Below are 20,001 nucleotides of genomic sequence, written 5' to 3'. Positions count from 1 at the left end.
ATGTGTCTTGGCTAATGTGTCTTGGCTAAGGTGTCTTGGCTAATGTGTCTTGGCTAATGTGTCTTAGCTAATGTGTCTTGACTAATGTGTCTTGGCTAATGTGTCTTGGCTAATGTGTCTTGGCTAATGTGTCTAGGCTAATGTGTCTTGGCTAATGTGTCTCGGCTAATGTGTCTTGGCTAATGTGTCTTGGCTAAGGTGTCTTGGCTAATGTGTCTTGGCTAATGTGTCTTGGCTAATGTGTCTTGGCTAAGGTGTCTTATCTAATGTGTCTTGGCTAAGGTGTCTTGGCTAATGTGTCTTGGCTAATGTGTCTTAGTCAATGTGTCTTGGCTAATGTGTCTTGGCTAAGGTGTCTTGGCTAATGTGTCTTGGCTAATGTGTCTTGGCTAATGTGTCTTGGCTAATGTGTCTTGGCTAATGTGTCTTGGCTAAGGTGTCTTGGCTAATGTGTCTTGGCTAATGTGTCTTAGCTAATGTGTCTTGACTAATGTGTCTTGGCTAATGTGTCTTGGCTAATGTGTCTTGGCTAATGTGTCTAGGCTAATGTGTCTTGGCTAATGTGTCTTGGCTAAGGTGTCTTGGCTAATGTGTCTTGGCTAAGGTGTCTTGGCTAATGTGTCTTGGCTAATGTGTCTTAGCTAATGTGTCTTGGCTAATGTGTCTTGGCTAAGGTGTCTTGGCTAATGTGTCTTGGCTAATGTGTCTTGGCTAATGTGTCTTGGCTAAGGTGTCTTGGCTAATGTGTCTTGGCTAATGTGTCTTGGCTAATGTGTCTTGGCTAAGGTGTCTTGGCTAATGTGTCTTGGCTAATGTGTCTTAGCTAATGTGTCTTGACTAAGGTGTCTTGGCTAAGGTGTCTTGGCTTATGTGTTTTGGCTAATGTGTCTTGGCTTATGTGTCTTGGCTTATGTGTCTTGGCTAATGTGTCTTGGCTAAGGTTTCTTGGCTAATGTGTCTCGGCTAATGTGTCTTGGCTAATGTGTCTTGGCTTATGTGTCTTGACTAAGGTGTCTTGGCTAAGGTGTCATGGCTAATGTGTCTTGGCTAATGTGTTTTGGCTAATGTGTCTTGGCTAAGGTGTCTTGGCTAATGTGTCTTGGCTAATGTGTCTTGGCTAATGTGTCTTGGCTAATGTGTCTTGGCTAATGTGTCTTGGCTAAGGTGTCTTGGCTAATGTGTCTTGGCTAAGGTGTCTTGGCTTATGTGTTTTGGCTAATGTGTCTTGGCTAAGGTGTCTTGGCTAATGTGTCTTGGCTAATGTGTCATGGCTAATGTGTCTTGGCTAATGTGTTTTGGCTAAGGTGTCTTGGCTAAGGTGTCTTGGCTAATGTGTCTTGGCTAATGTGTCTTGGCTAATGTGTCTTGGCTAATGTGTCTTGGCTAATGTGTTTTGGCTAATGTGTCTTGGCTAAGGTGTCTTGGCTAATGTGTCTCGGCTAATGTGTCTTGGCTAATGTGTCTTGGCTAATGTGTCTTGGCTAATGTGTCTTGGCTAATGTGTTTTGGCTAAGGTGTCTTGGCTAATGTGTCTTGGCTAATGTGTCTTGGCTAATGTGTCTTGGCTAATGTGTCTTGGCTAATGTGTCTTGGCTAATGTGTCTTGGCTAATGTGTCTTGGCTAATGTGTTTTGGCTAAGGTGTCTTGGCTAAGGTGTCTTGGCTAAGGTGGCTTGGCTAAGGTGTCTTGGCTAATGTGTCTTGGCTAAGGTGTGTTGGCTAAAGTGTCTTGGCTAATGTGTCTCGGCTAAGGTGTCTTAGCTAAGGTATCTTGGCTAATGTGTCTTGGCTAAGGTGTCTTGGCTAAAGTGTCTTGGCTAAGGTGTCTTGGCTAAGGTGTCTTTACTAAGGTGTCTTGGCTAATGTGTCTTGGCTAATGTGTCTTGGCTAATGTGTCTTGGCTAATGTGTCTTGGCTAATGTGTCTTGGCTAAGGTGTCTTGGCTAATGTGCCTTGGCTAAGGTGTCTTGGCTAAGGTGTCTTGGCTAATGTGTCTTGGCTAAGGTGTCTTGGCTAAGGTGTCTTGGCTAAGGTGTCTTGGCTAAGGTGTCTTGGCTAAGGTGTCTTGGCTAAGGTGTCTTGGCTAATGTGTCTTGGCTGATGTGTCTTGGCTAAGGTGTCTTGGCTAAGGTGTCTTGGCTAATGTGTCTTGGCTAAGGTGTCTTGGCTAAGGAGTCTTGGCTAATGTGTCTTGGCTAAGGTGTCTTGGCTAAGGTGTCTTGGCTAAGGTGTCTTGGCTAATGTGTCTTGGCTAAGGTGTGTTGGCTAAAGTGTCTTGGCTAATGTGTCTCGGCTAAGGTGTCTTGGCTAAGGTGTCTTGGCTAATGTGTCTTGGCTAAGGTGTCTTGGCTAATGTGTCTTGGCTAATGTGTCTTGGCTAATGTGTCTTGGCTAATGTGTCTTGGCTAATGTGTCTTGGCTAATGTGTCTTGGCTAATGTGTCTTGGCTAATGTGTCTTGGCTAATGTGTCTTGGCTAATGTGTTTTGGCTAAGGTGTCTTGGCTAAGGTGTCTTGGCTAATGTGTCTTGGCTAATGTGTCTTGGCTAATGTGTCTTGGCTAATGTGTCTTGGCTCATGTGTCTTGGCTAATGTGTCTTGGCTAATGTGTCTTGGCTAAGGTGTCTTGGCTAATGTGTCTTGGCTAAGGTGTCTTGGCTAATGTGTTTTGGCTAATGTGTCTTGGCTAAGGTGTCTTGGCTAATGTGTCTTGGCTAAGGTGTCTTGGCTAATGTGTCTCGGCTAATGTGTCTTGGCTAAGGTGTCTTATCTAATGTGTCTTGGCTAAGGTGTCTTGGCTAATGTGTCTTGGCTAATGTGTCTTAGTCAATGTGTCTTGGCTAATGTGTCTTGGCTAATGTGTCTTGGCTAATGTGTCTTGGCAAATGTGTCTTGGCTAATGTGTCTTGGCTAATGTGTCTTGGCTAATGTGTTTTGGCTAAGGTGTCTTGGCTAAGGTGTCTTGGCTAAGGTGGCTTGGCTAAGGTGTCTTGGCTAATGTGTCTTGGCTAAGGTGTGTTGGCTAAAGTGTCTTGGCTAATGTGTCTCGGCTAAGGTGTCTTAGCTAAGGTATCTTGGCTAATGTGTCTTGGCTAAGGTGTCTTGGCTAAAGTGTCTTGGCTAAGGTGTCTTGGCTAAGGTGTCTTTACTAAGGTGTCTTGGCTAATGTGTCTTGGCTAATGTGTCTTGGCTAATGTGTCTAGGCTAAGGTGTCTTGGCTAATGTGCCTTGGCTAAGGTGTCTTGGCTAAGGTGTCTTGGCTAATGTGTCTTGGCTAAGGTGTCTTGGCTAAGGTGTCTTGGCTAAGGTGTCTTGGCTAAGGTGTCTTGGCTAAGGTGTCTTGGCTAATGTGTCTTGGCTGATGTGTCTTGGCTAAGGTGTCTTGGCTAAGGTGTCTTGGCTAATGTGTCTTGGCTAAGGTGTCTTGGCTAAGGTGTCTTGGCTAATGTGTCTTGGCTAAGGTGTCTTGGCTAAGGTGTCTTGGCTAAGGTGTCTTGGCTAATGTGTCTTGGCTAAGGTGTGTTGGCTAAAGTGTCTTGGCTAATGTGTCTCGGCTAAGGTGTCTTGGCTAAGGTGTCTTGGCTAATGTGTCTTGGCTAAGGTGTCTTGGCTAATGTGTCTTGGCTAATGTGTCTTGGCTAATGTGTCTTGGCTAATGTGTCTTGGCTAATGTGTCTTGGCTAATGTGTCTTGGCTAAGGTGTCTTGGCTAATGTGCCTTGGCTAAGATGTCTTGGCTAAGGTGTCTTGGCTAATGTGTCTTGGCTAAGGTGTCTTGGCTAAGGTGTCTTGGCTAAGGTGTCTTGGCTAATGTGTCTTGGCTAATGTGTCTTGGCTAAGGTGTCTTGGCTAATGTGTCTTGGCTAATGTGTCTTGGCTAAGGTGTCTTGGCTAAGGTGTCTTGGCTAAGGTGTCTTGGCTAAGGTGTCTTGGCTAAGGTGTCTTGGCTAATGTGTCTTGGCTAAGGTGTCTTGGCTAATGTGTCTTGGCTAAGGTGTCTTGGCTAAGGTGTCTTGGCTAATGTGTCTTGGCTAAGGTGTCTTGGCTAAGGTGTCTTGGCTAAGGTGTCTTGGCTAAGGTGTCTTGGCTAAGGTGTCTTGGCTAAAGTGTCTTGGCTAATGTGTCTTGGCTAATGTGCCTTGGCTAAGGTGTCTTGGCTAAGGTGTCTTGGCTAAGGTGTCTTGGCTAAGGTGTCTTGGCTAAGGTGTCTTGGCTAAGGTGTCTTGGCTAATGTGTCTTGGCTAAGGTGTCTTGGCTAATGTGTCTCGGCTAAGGTGTCTTGGCTAATGTGTCTTGGCTAATGTGTCTTGGCTAAGGTGTCTTGGCTAATGTGTCTTGGCTAAGGTGTCTTGGCTAATGTGTCTTGGCTAAGGTGTCTTGGCTAAAGTGTCTTGGCTAAGGTGTCTTGGCTAAGGTGTCTTGGCTAATGTGTCTTGGCTAAGGTGTCTTGGCTAATGTATCTTGGCTAATGTGTCTTGGCTAATGTGTCTTGGCTAATGTGTCTTGGCTAATGTGTCTTGGCTAATGTGTCTTGGCTAATGTGTCTTGGCTAAGGTGTCTTGGCTAAGGTGTCTTGGCTAAGGTGGCTTGGCTAAGGTGTCTTGGCTAATGTGTCTTGGCTAAGGTGTGTTGGCTAAAGTGTCTTGGCTAATGTGTCTCGGCTAAGGTGTCTTGGCTAAGGTGTCTTGGCTAATGTGTCTTGGCTAAGGTGTCTTGGCTAAAGTGTCTTGGCTAAGGTGTCTTGGCTAAGGTGTCTTGGCTAAGGTGTCTTGGCTAAGGTGTCTTGGCTAATGTGTCTTGGCTAAGGTGTCTTGGCTAATGTGTCTTGGCTAAGGTGTCTTGGCTAATGTGTCTTGGCTAAGGTGTCTTGGCTAATGTGCCTTGGCTAAGGTGTCTTGGCTAAGGTGTCTTGGCTAATGTGTCTTGGCTAAGGTGTCTTGGCTAAGGTGTCTTGGCTAATGTGTCTTGGCTAAGGTGTCTTGGCTAATGTGTCTTGGCTAATGTGTCTTGGCTAAGGTGTCTTGGCTAATGTGCCTTGGCTAAGGTGTCTTGGCTAAGGTGTCTTGGCTAATGTGTCTTGGCTAAGGTGTCTTGGCTAAGGTGTCTTTTCTAAGGTGTCTTGGCTAAGGTGTGTTGGCTAAGGTGTCTTGGCTAATGTGTCTTGGCTAAGGTGTCTTGGCTAAGGTGTCTTGGCTAAGGTGTCTTGGCTAATGTGTCTTGGCTAAGGTGTCTTGGCTAAGGTGTCTTGGCTAAAGTGTCTTGGCTAAGGTGTCTTGGCTAAGGTGTCTTGGCTAATGTGTCTTGGCTAAGGTGTCTTGGCTAATGTGTCTTGGCTAAGGTGTCTTGGCTAAGGTGTCTTGGCTATGGTGTCTTGGCTAAGATGTCTTGGATAATGTGTCTTGGCTAAGGCGTGTTGGCTAAAGTGTCTTGGCTAATGTGTCTCGGCTAAGGTGTCTTGGCTAATGTGTCTTGGCTAATGTGTCTTGGCTAATATGTCTTGGCTAATGTGTCTTGGCTAATGTGTCTTGGCTAATGTGTCTTGGCTAATGTGTCTTGGCTAAGGTGTCTTGGCTAAGGTGTCTTGGCTAAGGTGGCTTGGCTAAGGTGTCTTGGCTAATGTGTCTTGGCTAAGGTGTGTTGGCTAAAGTGTCTTGGCTAATGTGTCTCGGCTAAGGTGTCTTGGCTAAGGTGTTTTGGCTAAGGTGTCTTGGCTAAGGTGTCTTGGCTAAGGTGTCTTGGCTAAGGTGTCTTGGCTAAGGTGTCTTGGCTAAGGTGTCTTGGCTAAGGTGTCTTGGCTAATGTGTCTTGGCTAAGGTGTCTTGGCTAAAGTGTCTTGGCTAAGGTGTCTTGGCTAAGGTGTCTTGGCTAAGGTGTCTTGGCTAAGGTGTCTTGGCTAATGTGTCTTGGCTAAGGTGTCTTGGCTAATGTGTCTTGGCTAAGGTGTCTTGGCTAATGTGTCTTGGCTAAGGTGTCTTGGCTAATGTGCCTTGGCTAAGGTGTCTTGGCTAAGGTGTCTTGGCTAATGTGTCTTGGCTAAGGTGTCTTGGCTAAGGTGTCTTGGCTAATGTGTCTTGGCTAAGGTGTCTTGGCTAATGTGTCTTGGCTAATGTGTCTTGGCTAAGGTGTCTTGGCTAATGTGCCTTGGCTAAATTTTCCTGGCTAAGGTGTCTTGGCTAATGTGTCTTGGCTAAGGTGTCTTGGCTAAGGTGTCTTGGCTAAGGTGTCTTGGCTAAGGTGTCTTGGCTAAGGTGTCTTGGCTAATGTGTCTTGGCTAAGGTGTCTTGGCTAAGGTGTCTTGGCTAAGGTGTCTTGGCTAATGTGTCTTGGCTAAGGTGTCTTGGCTAAGGTGTCTTGGCTAATGTGTCTTGGCTAAGGTGTCTTGGCTAAGGTGTCTTGGCTAATGTGTCTTGGCTAAGGTGTGTTGGCTAAAGTGTCTTGGCTAATGTGTCTCGGCTAAGGTGTCTTGGCTAAGGTGTCTTGGCTAAGGTGTCTTGGCTAATGTGTCTTGGCTAAGGTGTCTTGGCTAATGTGTCTTGGCTAAAGTGTCTTGGCTAAGGTGTCTTGGCTAAGGTGTCTTGGCTAAGGTGTCTTGGCTAATGTGTCTTGGCTAAGGTGTCTTGGCTAATGTGTCTTGGCTAAGGTGTCTTGGCTAATGTGTCTTGGCTAAGGTGTCTTGGCTAATGTGCCTTGGCTAAGGTGTCTTGGCTAAGGTGTCTTGGCTAATGTGTCTTGGCTAAGGTGTCTTGGCTAAGGTGTCTTGGCTAATGTGTCTTGGCTAAGGTGTCTTGGCTAATGTGTCTTGGCTAATGTGTCTTGGCTAAGGTGTCTTGGCTAATGTGCCTTGGCTAAATTTTCCTGGCTAAGGTGTCTTGGCTAATGTGTCTTGGCTAAGGTGTCTTGGCTAAGGTGTCTTGGCTAAGGTGTCTTGGCTAAGGTGTCTTGGCTAAGGTGTCTTGGCTAATGTGTCTTGGCTAAGGTGTCTTGGCTAATGTGTCTTGGCTAAGGTGTCTTGGCTAATGTGTCTTGGCTAAGGTGTCTTGGCTAATGTGCCTTGGCTAAGGTGTCTTGGCTAAGGTGTCTTGGCTAAGGTGTCTTGGCTATGGTGTCTTGGCTAAGATGTCTTGGATAATGTGTCTTGGCTAAGGTGTGTTGGCTAAAGTGTCTTGGCTAATGTGTCTTGGCTAATGTGTCTTGGCTAATATGTCTTGGCTAATGTGTCTTGGCTAATGTGTCTTGGCTAATGTGTCTTGGCTAATGTGTCTTGGCTAAGGTGTCTTGGCTAAGGTGTCTTGGCTAAGGTGGCTTGGCTAAGGTGTCTTGGCTAATGTGTCTTGGCTAAGGTGTGTTGGCTAAAGTGTCTTGGCTAATGTGTCTCGGCTAAGGTGTCTTGGCTAAGGTGTTTTGGCTAAGGTGTCTTGGCTAAGGTGTCTTGGCTAAGGTGTCTTGGCTAAGGTGTCTTGGCTAAGGTGTCTTGGCTAAGGTGTCTTGGCTAAGGTGTCTTGGCTAATGTGTCTTGGCTAAGGTGTCTTGGCTAAAGTGTCTTGGCTAAGGTGTCTTGGCTAAGGTGTCTTGGCTAATGTGTCTTGGCTAAGGTGTCTTGGCTAATGTGTCTTGGCTAAGGTGTCTTGGCTAATGTGTCTTGGCTAAGGTGTCTTGGCTAATGTGTCTTGGCTAAGGTGTCTTGGCTAATGTGCCTTGGCTAAGGTGTCTTGGCTAAGGTGTCTTGGCTAATGTGTCTTGGCTAAGGTGTCTTGGCTAAGGTGTCTTGGCTAATGTGTCTTGGCTAAGGTGTCTTGGCTAATGTGTCTTGGCTAATGTGTCTTGGCTAAGGTGTCTTGGCTAATGTGCCTTGGCTAAATTTTCCTGGCTAAGGTGTCTTGGCTAATGTGTCTTGGCTAAGGTGTCTTGGCTAAGGTGTCTTGGCTAAGGTGTCTTGGCTAAGGTGTCTTGGCTAAGGTGTCTTGGCTAATGTGTCTTGGCTAAGGTGTCTTGGCTAAGGTGTCTTGGCTAAGGTGTCTTGGCTAATGTGTCTTGGCTAAGGTGTCTTGGCTAAGGTGTCTTGGCTAATGTGTCTTGGCTAAGGTGTCTTGGCTAAGGTGTCTTGGCTAAGGTGTCTTGGCTAATGTGTCTTGGCTAAGGTGTGTTGGCTAAAGTGTCTTGGCTAATGTGTCTCGGCTAAGGTGTCTTGGCTAAGGTGTCTTGGCTAATGTGTCTTGGCTAAGGTGTCTTGGCTAATGTGTCTTGGCTAAGGTGTCTTGGCTAATGTGTCTTGGCTAATGTGTCTTGGCTAATGTGTCTTGGCTAATGTGTCTTGGCTAATGTGTCTTGGCTAAGGTGTCTTGGCTAATGTGTCTTGGCTAAGGTGTCTTGGCTAATGTGTTTTGGCTAATGTGTCTTGGCTAAGGTGTCTTGGCTAATGTGTCTTGGCTAAGGTGTCTTGGCTAATGTGTCTCGGCTAATGTGTCTTGGCTAAGGTGTCTTATCTAATGTGTCTTGGCTAAGGTGTCTTGGCTAATGTGTCTTGGCTAATGTGTCTTAGTCAATGTGTCTTGGCTAATGTGTCTTGGCTAATGTGTCTTGGCTAATGTGTCTTGGCAAATGTGTCTTGGCTAATGTGTCTTGGCTAATGTGTCTTGGCTAATGTGTTTTGGCTAAGGTGTCTTGGCTAAGGTGTCTTGGCTAAGGTGGCTTGGCTAAGGTGTCTTGGCTAATGTGTCTTGGCTAAGGTGTGTTGGCTAAAGTGTCTTGGCTAATGTGTCTCGGCTAAGGTGTCTTAGCTAAGGTATCTTGGCTAATGTGTCTTGGCTAAGGTGTCTTGGCTAAAGTGTCTTGGCTAAGGTGTCTTGGCTAAGGTGTCTTTACTAAGGTGTCTTGGCTAATGTGTCTTGGCTAATGTGTCTTGGCTAATGTGTCTTGGCTAAGGTGTCTTGGCTAATGTGCCTTGGCTAAGGTGTCTTGGCTAAGGTGTCTTGGCTAATGTGTCTTGGCTAAGGTGTCTTGGCTAAGGTGTCTTGGCTAAGGTGTCTTGGCTAAGGTGTCTTGGCTAAGGTGTCTTGGCTAAGGTGTCTTGGCTAATGTGTCTTGGCTGATGTGTCTTGGCTAAGGTGTCTTGGCTAAGGTGTCTTGGCTAATGTGTCTTGGCTAAGGTGTCTTGGCTAAGGTGTCTTGGCTAATGTGTCTTGGCTAAGGTGTCTTGGCTAAGGTGTCTTGGCTAAGGTGTCTTGGCTAATGTGTCTTGGCTAAGGTGTGTTGGCTAAAGTGTCTTGGCTAATGTGTCTCGGCTAAGGTGTCTTGGCTAAGGTGTCTTGGCTAATGTGTCTTGGCTAAGGTGTCTTGGCTAATGTGTCTTGGCTAATGTGTCTTGGCTAATGTGTCTTGGCTAATGTGTCTTGGCTAATGTGTCTTGGCTAAGGTGTCTTGGCTAATGTGCCTTGGCTAAGGTGTCTTGGCTAAGGTGTCTTGGCTAATGTGTCTTGGCTAAGGTGTCTTGGCTAAGGTGTCTTGGCTAAGGTGTCTTGGCTAATGTGTCTTGGCTAATGTGTCTTGGCTAAGGTGTCTTGGCTAATGTGTCTTGGCTAATGTGTCTTGGCTAAGGTGTCTTGGCTAAGGTGTCTTGGCTAAGGTGTCTTGGCTAAGGTGTCTTGGCTAAGGTGTCTTGGCTAATGTGTCTTGGCTAAGGTGTCTTGGCTAATGTGTCTTGGCTAAGGTGTCTTGGCTAATGTGTCTTGGCTAAGGTGTCTTGGCTAAGGTGTCTTGGCTAAGGTGTCTTGGCTAAGGTGTCTTGGCTAAGGTGTCTTGGCTAAAGTGTCTTGGCTAATGTGTCTTGGCTAATGTGCCTTGGCTAAGGTGTCTTGGCTAAGGTGTCTTGGCTAAGGTGTCTTGGCTAAGGTGTCTTGGCTAAGGTGTCTTGGCTAAGGTGTCTTGGCTAATGTGTCTTGGCTAAGGTGTCTTGGCTAATGTGTCTCGGCTAAGGTGTCTTGGCTAATGTGTCTTGGCTAATGTGTCTTGGCTAAGGTGTCTTGGCTAATGTGTCTTGGCTAAGGTGTCTTGGCTAATGTGTCTTGGCTAAGGTGTCTTGGCTAAAGTGTCTTGGCTAAGGTGTCTTGGCTAAGGTGTCTTGGCTAATGTGTCTTGGCTAAGGTGTCTTGGCTAATGTATCTTGGCTAATGTGTCTTGGCTAATGTGTCTTGGCTAATGTGTCTTGGCTAATGTGTCTTGGCTAATGTGTCTTGGCTAATGTGTCTTGGCTAAGGTGTCTTGGCTAAGGTGTCTTGGCTAAGGTGGCTTGGCTAAGGTGTCTTGGCTAATGTGTCTTGGCTAAGGTGTGTTGGCTAAAGTGTCTTGGCTAATGTGTCTCGGCTAAGGTGTCTTGGCTAAGGTGTCTTGGCTAATGTGTCTTGGCTAAGGTGTCTTGGCTAAAGTGTCTTGGCTAAGGTGTCTTGGCTAAGGTGTCTTGGCTAAGGTGTCTTGGCTAAGGTGTCTTGGCTAATGTGTCTTGGCTAAGGTGTCTTGGCTAATGTGTCTTGGCTAAGGTGTCTTGGCTAATGTGTCTTGGCTAAGGTGTCTTGGCTAATGTGCCTTGGCTAAGGTGTCTTGGCTAAGGTGTCTTGGCTAATGTGTCTTGGCTAAGGTGTCTTGGCTAAGGTGTCTTGGCTAATGTGCCTTGGCTAAGGTGTCTTGGCTAAGGTGTCTTGGCTAATGTGTCTTGGCTAAGGTGTCTTGGCTAAGGTGTCTTGGCTAATGTGTCTTGGCTAAGGTGTCTTGGCTAATGTGTCTTGGCTAATGTGTCTTGGCTAAGGTGTCTTGGCTAATGTGCCTTGGCTAAATTTTCCTGGCTAAGGTGTCTTGGCTAATGTGTCTTGGCTAAGGTGTCTTGGCTAAGGTGTCTTGGCTAAGGTGTCTTGGCTAATGTGTCTTGGCTAAGGTGTCTTGGCTAAGGTGTCTTGGCTAAAGTGTCTTGGCTAAGGTGTCTTGGCTAAGGTGTCTTGGCTAATGTGTCTTGGCTAAGGTGTCTTGGCTAAGGTGTCTTGGCTAAGGTGGCTTGGCTAAGGTGTCTTGGCTAATGTGTCTTGGCTAAGGTGTGTTGGCTAAAGTGTCTTGGCTAATGTGTCTCGGCTAAGGTGTCTTGGCTAAGGTGTTTTGGCTAAGGTGTCTTGGCTAAGGTGTCTTGGCTAAGGTGTCTTGGCTAAGGTGTCTTGGCTAAGGTGTCTTGGCTAAGGTGTCTTGGCTAAGGTGTCTTGGCTAATGTGTCTTGGCTAAGGTGTCTTGGCTAAAGTGTCTTGGCTAAGGTGTCTTGGCTAAGGTGTCTTGGCTAAGGTGTCTTGGCTAAGGTGTCTTGGCTAATGTGTCTTGGCTAAGGTGTCTTGGCTAATGTGTCTTGGCTAAGGTGTCTTGGCTAATGTGACTTGGCTAAGGTGTCTTGGCTAATGTGCCTTGGCTAAGGTGTCTTGGCTAAGGTGTCTTGGCTAATGTGTCTTGGCTAAGGTGTCTTGGCTAAGGTGTCTTGGCTAATGTGTCTTGGCTAAGGTGTCTTGGCTAATGTGTCTTGGCTAATGTGTCTTGGCTAAGGTGTCTTGGCTAATGTGCCTTGGCTAAATTTTCCTGGCTAAGGTGTCTTGGCTAATGTGTCTTGGCTAAGGTGTCTTGGCTAAGGTGTCTTGGCTAAGGTGTCTTGGCTAAGGTGTCTTGGCTAAGGTGTCTTGGCTAATGTGTCTTGGCTAAGGTGTCTTGGCTAAGGTGTCTTGGCTAAGGTGTCTTGGCTAATGTGTCTTGGCTAAGGTGTCTTGGCTAAGGTGTCTTGGCTAATGTGTCTTGGCTAAGGTGTCTTGGCTAAGGTGTCTTGGCTAAGGTGTCTTGGCTAATGTGTCTTGGCTAAGGTGTGTTGGCTAAAGTGTCTTGGCTAATGTGTCTCGGCTAAGGTGTCTTGGCTAAGGTGTCTTGGCTAATGTGTCTTGGCTAAGGTGTCTTGGCTAATGTGTCTTGGCTAATGTGTCTTGGCTAATGTGTCTTGGCTAATGTGTCTTGGCTAATGTGTCTTGGCTAAGGTGTCTTGGCTAATGTGCCTTGGCTAAGGTGTCTTGGCTAAGGTGTCTTTGCTAATGTGTCTTGGCTAAGGTGTCTTGGCTAATGTGTCTTGGCTAAGGTGTTTTGGCTAAGGTGTCTTGGCTAATGTGTCTTGGCTAAGGTGTCTTGGCTAAGGTGTCTTGGCTAAGGTGTCTTGGCTAAGGTGTCTTGGCTAAAGTGTCTTGGCTAATGTGTCTTGGCTAAAGTGTCTTGGCTAAGGTGTCTCTGATAATGTGTCTTGGCTAAGGTGTCTTGGCTAAGGTGTCTTGGCTAATGTGTCTTGGCTAAGGTGTCTTGGCTAATGTGTCTTGGCTAAGGTGTCTTGGCTAATGTGTCTCGGCTAAGGTGTCTTGGCTAATGTGTCTTGGCTAATGTGTCTTGGCTAAGGTGTCTTGGCTAATGTGTCTTGGCTAAGGTGTCTTGGCTAATGTGTCTTGGCTAAGGTGTCTTGGCTAAAGTGTCTTGGCTAAGGTGTCTTGGCTAAGGTGTCTTGGCTAATGTGTCTTGGCTAAGGTGTCTTGGCTAATGTGTCTTGGCTAAGGTGTCTTGGCTAAGGTGTCTTGGCTAAGGTGTTTTGGCGAAGGTGTCTTGGCTAATGTGTCTTGGCTAAGGTGTCTTGGCTAATGTGTCTTAGCTAAGGTGTCTTGGCTAATGTGTCTCGGCTAAGGTGTCTTGGCTAAGGTGTCTTGGCTAAGGTGTCTTGGCTAAGGTGTCTTGGCTAAGGTGTCTTGGCTAAGGTGTCTTGGCTAAGGTGTCTTGGCTAAGGTGTCTTGGCTAATGTGTCTTGGCTAAGGTGTCTCGGCTAAGGTGTCTTGGCTAAGGTGTTTTGGCTAAGGTGTCTTGGCTAATGTGTCTAAGCTAAGGTGTCTTAGCTAATGTGTCTTGGCTAATGTGTCTTGGCTAAGGTGTCTTGGCTAAGGTGTCTTGGCTAAGGTGTCTTGGTTAAGGTGTCTTGGCTAAGGTGTCTTGGCTAATGTGTCTTGGCTAAGGTGTCTTGGCTAAGGTGTCTTGGCTAAGGTGTCTTGGCTAAGGTGTCTCGGCTAATGTGTCTTGGCTAATGTGTCTTGGCTAAGGTGTCTTGGCTAAGGTGTCTTGGCTAAGGTGTCTTGGCTAATGTGTCTTGGCTAAGGTGTCTTGGCTAAGGTGTCTTGGCTAAAGTGTCTTGGCTAATGTGTCTTGGCTAAAGTGTCTTGGCTAAGGTGTCTTGGCTAAGGTGTCTTGGCTAATGTGTCTTGGCTAAGGTGTCTTGGCTAAGGTGTCTTGGCTAATGTGTCTTGGCTAAGGTGTCTTGGCTAATGTGTCTTGGCTAAGGTGTCTTGGCTAATGTGTCTCGGCTAAGGTGTCTTGGCTAATGTGTCTTGGCTAAGGTGTCTTGGCTAAGGTGTCTTGGCTAAGGTGTCTTGGCTAATGTGTCTTGGCTAATGTGTCTTGGCTAAGGTGTCTTGGCTAAGGTGTCTTGGCTAAGGTGTCTTGGCTAAGGTGTCTTGGCTAATGTGTCTTGGCTAAGGTGTGTTGGCTAAAGTGTCTTGGCTAATGTGTCTCGGCTAAGGTGTCTTAGCTAAGATGTCTTGGCTAATGTGTCTTGGCTAAGGTGTCTTGGCTAATGTGTCTTGGCTAATGTGTCTTGGCTAAGGTGTCTTGGCTAATGTGTCTTGGCTAAGGTGTCTTGGCTAATGTGTCTTGGCTAAGGTGTCTTGGCTAAAGTGTCTTGGCTAAGGTGTCTTGGCTAAGGTGTCTTGGCTAATGTGTCTTGGCTAAGGTGTCTTGGCTAATGTGTCTTGGCTAAGGTGTCTTGGCTAAGGTGTCTTGGCTAAGGTGTCTTGGCTAAGATGTCTTGTATAATGTGTCTTGGCTAAGGTGTGTTGGCTAAAGTGTCTTGGCTAATGTGTCTCGGCTAAGGTGTCTTGGCTAATGTGTCTTGGCTAATGTGTCTTGGCTAATGTGTCTTGGCAAATGTGTCTTGGCTAATGTGTCTTGGCTAATGTGTCTTGGCTAATGTGTCTTGGCTAAGGTGACTTGGCTAAGGTGGCTTGGCTAAGGTGTCTTGGCTAATGTGTCTTGGCTAAGGTGTGTTGGCTAAAGTGTCTTGGCTAATGTGTCTCGGCTAAGGTGTCTTAGCTAAGGTGTCTTGGCTAATGTGCCTTGGCTAAGGTGTCTTGGCTAAGGTGTCTTGGCTAATGTGTCTTGGCTAAGGTGTCTTGGCTAAGGTGTCTTGGCTAATGTGTCTTGGCTAATGTGTCTTGGCTAATGTGTCTTGGCTAATGTGTCTTGGCTAAGGTGTCTTGGCTAAGGTGTCTTGGCTAAGGTGTTTTGGCGAAGGTGTCTTGGCTAATGTGTCTTGGCTAAGGTGTCTTGGCTAATGTGTCTTAGCTAAGGTGTCTTGGCTAATGTGTCTCGGCTAAGGTGTCTTGGCTAAGGTGTCTTGGCTAAGGTGTCTTGGCTAAGGTGTCTTGGCTAAGGTGTCTTGGCTAAGGTGTCTTGGCTAAGGTGTCTTGGCTAATGTGTCTTGGCTAAGGTGTCTCGGCTAAGGTGTCTTGGCTAAGGTGTCTTGGCTAAGGTGTCTTGGCTAATGTGTCTCAGCTAAGGTGTCTTAGCTAATGTGTCTTGGCTAATGTGTCTTGGCTAAGGTGTCTTGGCTAAGGTGTCTTGGCTAAGGTGTCTTGGTTAAGGTGTCTTGGCTAAGGTGTCTTGGCTAATGTGTCTTGGCTAAGGTGTCTTGGCTAAGGTGTCTTGGCTAAGGTGTCTTGGCTAAGGTGTCTCGGCTTATGTGTCTTGGCTAATGTGTCTTGGCTAAGGTGTCTTGGCTAAGGTGTCTTGGCTAAGGTGTCTTGGCTAATGTGTCTTGGCTAAGGTGTCTTGGCTAAGGTGTCTTGGCTAAAGTGTCTTGGCTAATGTGTCTTGGCTAAAGTGTCTTGGCTAAGGTGTCTTGGCTAAGGTGTCTTGGCTAATGTGTCTTGGCTAAGGTGTCTTGGCTAAGGTGTCTTGGCTAATGTGTCTTGGCTAAGGTGTCTTGGCTAATGTGTCTTGGCTAAGGTGTCTTGGCTAATGTGTCTCGGCTAAGGTGTCTTGGCTAATGTGTCTTGGCTAAGGTGTCTTGGCTAAGGTGTCTTGGCTAAGGTGTCTTGGCTAATGTGTCTTGGCTAATGTGTCTTGGCTAAGGTGTCTTGGCTAAGGTGTCTTGGCTAAGGTGTCTTGGCTAAGGTGTCTTGGCTAATGTGTCTTGGCTAATGTGTCTTGGCTAAAGTGTCTTGGCTAAGGTGTCTTGGCTAATGTGTCTTGGCTAATGTGTCTTGGCTAATGTGTCTCGGCTAAGGTGTCTTGGCTAATGTGTCTTGGCTAATGTGTCTTGGCTAAGGTGTCTTGGCTAATGTGTCTTGGCTAAGGTGTCTTGGCTAATGTGTCTTGGCTAAGGTGTCTTGGCTAAAGTGTCTTGGCTAAGGTGTCTTGGCTAAGGTGTCTTGGCTAATGTGTCTTGGCTAAGGTGTCTTGGCTAATGTGTCTTGGCTAAGGTGTCTTGGCTATGGTGTCTTGGCTAAGGTGTCTTGGCTAAGATGTCTTGGATAATGTGTCTTGGCTAAGGTGTGTTGGCTAAAGTGTCTTGGCTAATGTGTCTCGGCTAAGGTGTCTTGGCTAATGTGTCTTGGCTAATGTGTCTTGGCTAATGGGTCTTGGCAAATGTGTCTTGGCTAAGGTGTCTTGGCTAATGTGTCTTGGCTAATGTGTCTTGGCTAAGGTGTCTTGGCCAAGGTGTCTTGGCTAAGGTGGCTTGGCTAAGGTGTCTTGGCTAATGTGTCTTGGCTAAGGTGTGTTGGCTAAAGTGTCTTGGCTAATGTGTCTCGGCTAAGGTGTCTTAGCTAAGATGTCTTGGCTAATGTGTCTTGGCTAAGGTGTCTTGGCTAAAGTGTCTTGGCTAAGGTGTCTTGGCTAAGGTGTCTTGGCTAAGGTGTCTTGGCTAATGTGTCTTGGCTAATGTGTCTTGGCTAATGTGTCTTGGCTAATGTGTCTTGGCTAAGGAGTCTTGGCTAAGGTGTCTTGGCTAATGTGTCTTGGCTAAGGTGTCTTGGCTAATGTGTCTTGGCTAAGGTGTCTTGGCTAAGGTGTCTTGGCTAAGGTGTCTCAGCTAATGTGTCTTGGCTAAGGTGTCTTGGCTTATGTGTCTTGGCTTAGGTGTCTTGGCTAAGGTGTCTTGGCTAAGATGTCTTGGCTAAAGTGTCTTGGCTTAGGTGTCTTGGCTAAGGTGTCTTGGCTAAGGTGTCTTGGCTAATGTGTCTTGGCTAAGGTGTCTTGGCTAAGATATCTCGGCTAAGTTGTCTTGGCTAAGGTGTCTTGGCTAAGGTGTCTTGGTTAATGTGTCTTGGCTAAGGTGTGTTGACTAAAGTGTCTTGGCTAAGGTGTCTTGGCTAAGGTGGCTTGGCTAAGGTGTCTTGGCTAAGGTGTCTTGGCTAAGGTGTCTTGGCTAAGGTGTCTTGGCTAATGTGTCTTGGCTAAGGTGTCTTGGCTAAGGTGTCTCGGCTAAGGTGTCTTGGCTAAGGTGTCTTGGCTAAGGTGTCTTGGCTAATGTGTCTTGGCTAAGGTGTGTTGGCTAAGGTGTCTTGGCTAAGGTGTCTTGGCTAAGGTGTCTTGGCTAAGGTGTCTCGGCTAATGTGTCTTGGCTAAGGTGTCTTGGCTAATGTGTCTTGGCTAAGGTGTCTTGGCTAAGGTGTCTTGGCTAAGGTGTCTTGGCTAATGTGTCTTGGCTAAGGTGTCTTGGCTTAGGTGTCTCGGCTAAGGTGTCTTGGCTAAGGTGTCTTGGCTAATGTGTCTTGGCTAATGTGTCTTGGCTAAGGTGTGTTGGCTAATGTGTCTTGGCTAAGGTGTCTTGGCTAAGGTGGCTTGGCTAAGATGTCTTGGCTAAGGTGTCTTGGCTAAGGTGTCTTGGCAAAGGTGTCTTGGCTAATGTGTCTTGGCTAAGGTGTCTTGGCTAATGTGTCTTGGCTAAGATATCTCGGCTAAGTTGTCTTGGCTAAGGTGTCTTGGCTAAGGTGTCTTGGTTAATGTGTCTTGGCTAAGGTGTGTTGACTAAAGTGTCTTGGCTAAGGTGTCTCGGCTAAGGTGTCTTGGCTAAGGTGTCTTGGCTAAGGTGTCTTGGCTAATGTGTCTTGGCTAAGGTGTGTTGGCTAAGGTGTCTTGGCTATGGTGTCTTGGCTAAGGTGTCTCGGCTAAGGTGTCTTGGCTAAGGTGTCTTGGCTAAGGTGTCTTGGCTAATGTGTCTTGGCTAAGGTGTGTTGGCTAAAGTGTCTTGGCTAAGGTGTCTTGGCTAATGTGTTTTTTCTATGGTGTCTTGGCTAAGGTGTCTTGGCTAAGGTGTCTTGGCTAATGTGTCTTGGCTAATGTGTCTTGGCTAAGGTGTCTTGGCTAATGTGTCTTGGCTAAGGTGTCTTGGCTAATGTGTCTCGGCTTAGGTGTCTTGGCTAATGTGTCTTGGCTAAGGTGTCTCGGCTAAAGTGTCTTGGCTAATGTGTCTTGACTAATGTGTCTTGGCTAATGTGCCTTGGCTAAGGTGTCTTGGCTAAGGTGTCTTGGCTAATGTGTCTTGGCTAAGGTGTCTTGGCTAATGTGTCTTGGCTAAGGTGTCTTGGCTAAGGTGTCTTGGCTAAGGTGTCTCGGCTAATGTGTCTTGGCTAAGGTGTCTTGGCTAATGTGTCTCGGCTAAAGTGTCTTGGCTAAGGTGTCTTGGCTAATGTGTCTTGGCTAATGTGTCTTTGCTAAGGTGTCTTAACTAAGGTGTCTTGGCTAATGTGTCTTGGCTAAGGTGTCTTGGCTAATGTGTCTTGGCTAATGTGTCTTGGCTAATGTGTCTTGGCTAAAGTGTCTTAGCTAAGGTGTCTTGGCTAATGTGTCTTGGCTAATGTGTCTTGGCTAATGTGTCTTGGCTAATGTGTCTTGGCTAATGTGTCTTGGCTAATGTGTCTTGGCTAATGTGTCTTGGCTAAGGTGTCTTGGCTAAGGTGTCTTGGCTATGGTGTCTTGGCTAATGTGTCTTGGCTAAGGTGTCTTGGCTAATGTGTCTTGGCTAAGGTGTCTTGGCTAAGGTGTCTTGGCTAAGGTGTCTTGGCTAATGTGTCTTGGCTAAGGTGTCTTGGCTAATGTGTCTCGGCTAAGGTGTCTTGGATAATGTGTCTTGGCTAATGTGTCTTGGCTAAGGTGTCTTGGCTAAGGTGTCTTGGCTAATGTGTCTTGGCTAAGGTGTCTTGGCTAAGGTGTCTTGGCTAAAGTGTCTTGGCTAAGGTGTCTAGGCTAAGGTGTCTAGGCTAAGGTGTCTCGGCTAATGTGTCTTGGCTAAAGTGTCTTGGCTAATGTGTCTCGGCTAAGGTGTCTTGGCTAATGTGTCTTGGCTAATGTGTCTTGGCTAATGTGTCTTGGCTAATGTGTCTTGGCTAATGTGTCTTGGCTAATGTGTCTTGGCTAAGGTGTCTTGGCTAAGGTGTCTTGGCTAAGGTGTCTTGGCTAAGGTGTCTTGGCTAAAGTGTCTTGGCTAATGTGTCTTGGCTAAAGTGTCTTGGCTAAGGTGTCTTGGCTAAGGTGTCTTGGCTAAGGTGTCTTGGCTAAGGTGTCTTGGCTAATGTGTCTTGGCTAAGGTGTCTTGGCTAATGTGTCTTGGCTAAGGTGTCTTGGCTAATGTGTCTTGGTTAAGGTGTCTTGGCTAAGGTGTCTTGGCTAATGTGTCTTGGCTAAGGTGTCTTGGCTAATGTGCCTTGGCTAAGGTGTCTTGGCTAAGGTGTCTTGGCTAAAGTGTCTTGGCTAAGGTGTCTTGGCTAAGGTGTCTTGGCTAAGGTGTCTTGGCTAAGGTGTTTTGGCTAATGTGTCTTGGCTAAGGTGTCTTGGCTAATGTGTCTTGGCTAATGTGTCTTGGCTAATGTGTCTCGGCTAAAGTGTCTTGGCTAATGTGTCTTGGCTAATGTGTCTTGGCTAAGGTGTCTTGGCTAAGGTGTCTTGGCTAATGTGTCTTGGATAATGTGTCTTGGCTAATGTGTCTTGGCTAAGGTGTCTTGGCTAATGTGCCTTGGCTAAGGTGTCTTGGCTAAGGTGTCTTGGCTAATGTGTCTTTGCTAAGGTGTCTTGGCTAATGTGTCTTGGCTAAGGTGTCTTGGCTAATGTGTCTTTGCTAAGGTGTCTTGGCTAATGTGTCTTGGCTAAGGTGTCTTGGCTAAGGTGTCTTGGCTAAGGTGTCTTGGCTAAGGTGTCTTGGCTAATGTGTCTTGGCTAATGTGTCTTGGCTAATGTGTCTCTGCTAATGTGTCTTGGCTAATGTGTCTTGGCTAATGTGTCTTGGCTAAGGTGTCTTGGCTAATGTGTCTTGGCTAAGGTGTCTTGGCTAAGGTGTCTTGGCTAATATGTCTTGGCTAAGGTGTCTTGGCTAATGTGTCTTGGCTAATGTGTCTTGGCTAATGTGTCTTGGCTAATGTGTCTTGGCTAAGGTGTCTTGGCTAATGTGTCTTGGCTAAGGTGTCTTGGCTAAGGTGTCTTGGCTAAGGTGTCATGGCTAAGGTGTCTTGGCTAAAGTGTCTTGGCTAATGTGTCTTGGCTAAAGTGTCTTGGCTAAGGTGTCTTGGCTAAGGTGTCTTGGCTAAGGTGTCTTGGCTAAGGTGTCTTGGCTAAGGTGTCTTGGCTAATGTGTCTTGGCTAAGGTGTCTTGGCTAATGTGTCTTGGCTAAGGTGTCTTGGCTAATGTGTCTCGGCTAAGGTGTCTTGGCTAATGTGTCTTGACTAATGTGTCTTGGCTAATGTGCCTTGGCTAAGGTGTCTTGGCTAAGGTGTCTTGGCTAATGTGTCTTGGCTAAGGTGTCTTGGCTAATGTGTCTTGGCTAAGGTGTCTTGGCTAAGGTGTCTCGGCTAATGTGTCTCGGCTAAGGTGTCTTGGCTAAGGTGTCTTGGCTAAGGTGTCTTGGCTAATGTGTCTC

The 20,001-nt window shown here is 46.6% G+C and overlaps 1 long non-coding RNA gene across 1 annotated transcript in view; it reads left to right on the top strand.

The window, feature by feature from the left end:
* Window positions 1–15,723, top strand: part of LOC125774495 (uncharacterized) — a 57,973-nt gene extending 42,250 nt beyond the window's left edge. The window contains exons 9-11 of the long non-coding RNA XR_007420970.1: window positions 1,319–1,696; window positions 4,441–5,364; window positions 15,599–15,723. This is a non-coding gene — a long non-coding RNA (uncharacterized LOC125774495). The remainder of the gene's footprint in view (window positions 1–1,318; window positions 1,697–4,440; window positions 5,365–15,598) is intronic.
* The last annotated feature ends 4,278 nt before the right edge of the window (window positions 15,724–20,001 follow it).

This window comes from Anopheles funestus, unplaced genomic scaffold, assembly GCF_943734845.2.
Source record: "Anopheles funestus unplaced genomic scaffold, idAnoFuneDA-416_04 scaffold_13_ctg1, whole genome shotgun sequence".
NCBI classification, from domain to species: domain Eukaryota; kingdom Metazoa; phylum Arthropoda; class Insecta; order Diptera; family Culicidae; genus Anopheles; species Anopheles funestus.
This window is presented reverse-complemented; position numbering and strand designations above follow the sequence as displayed.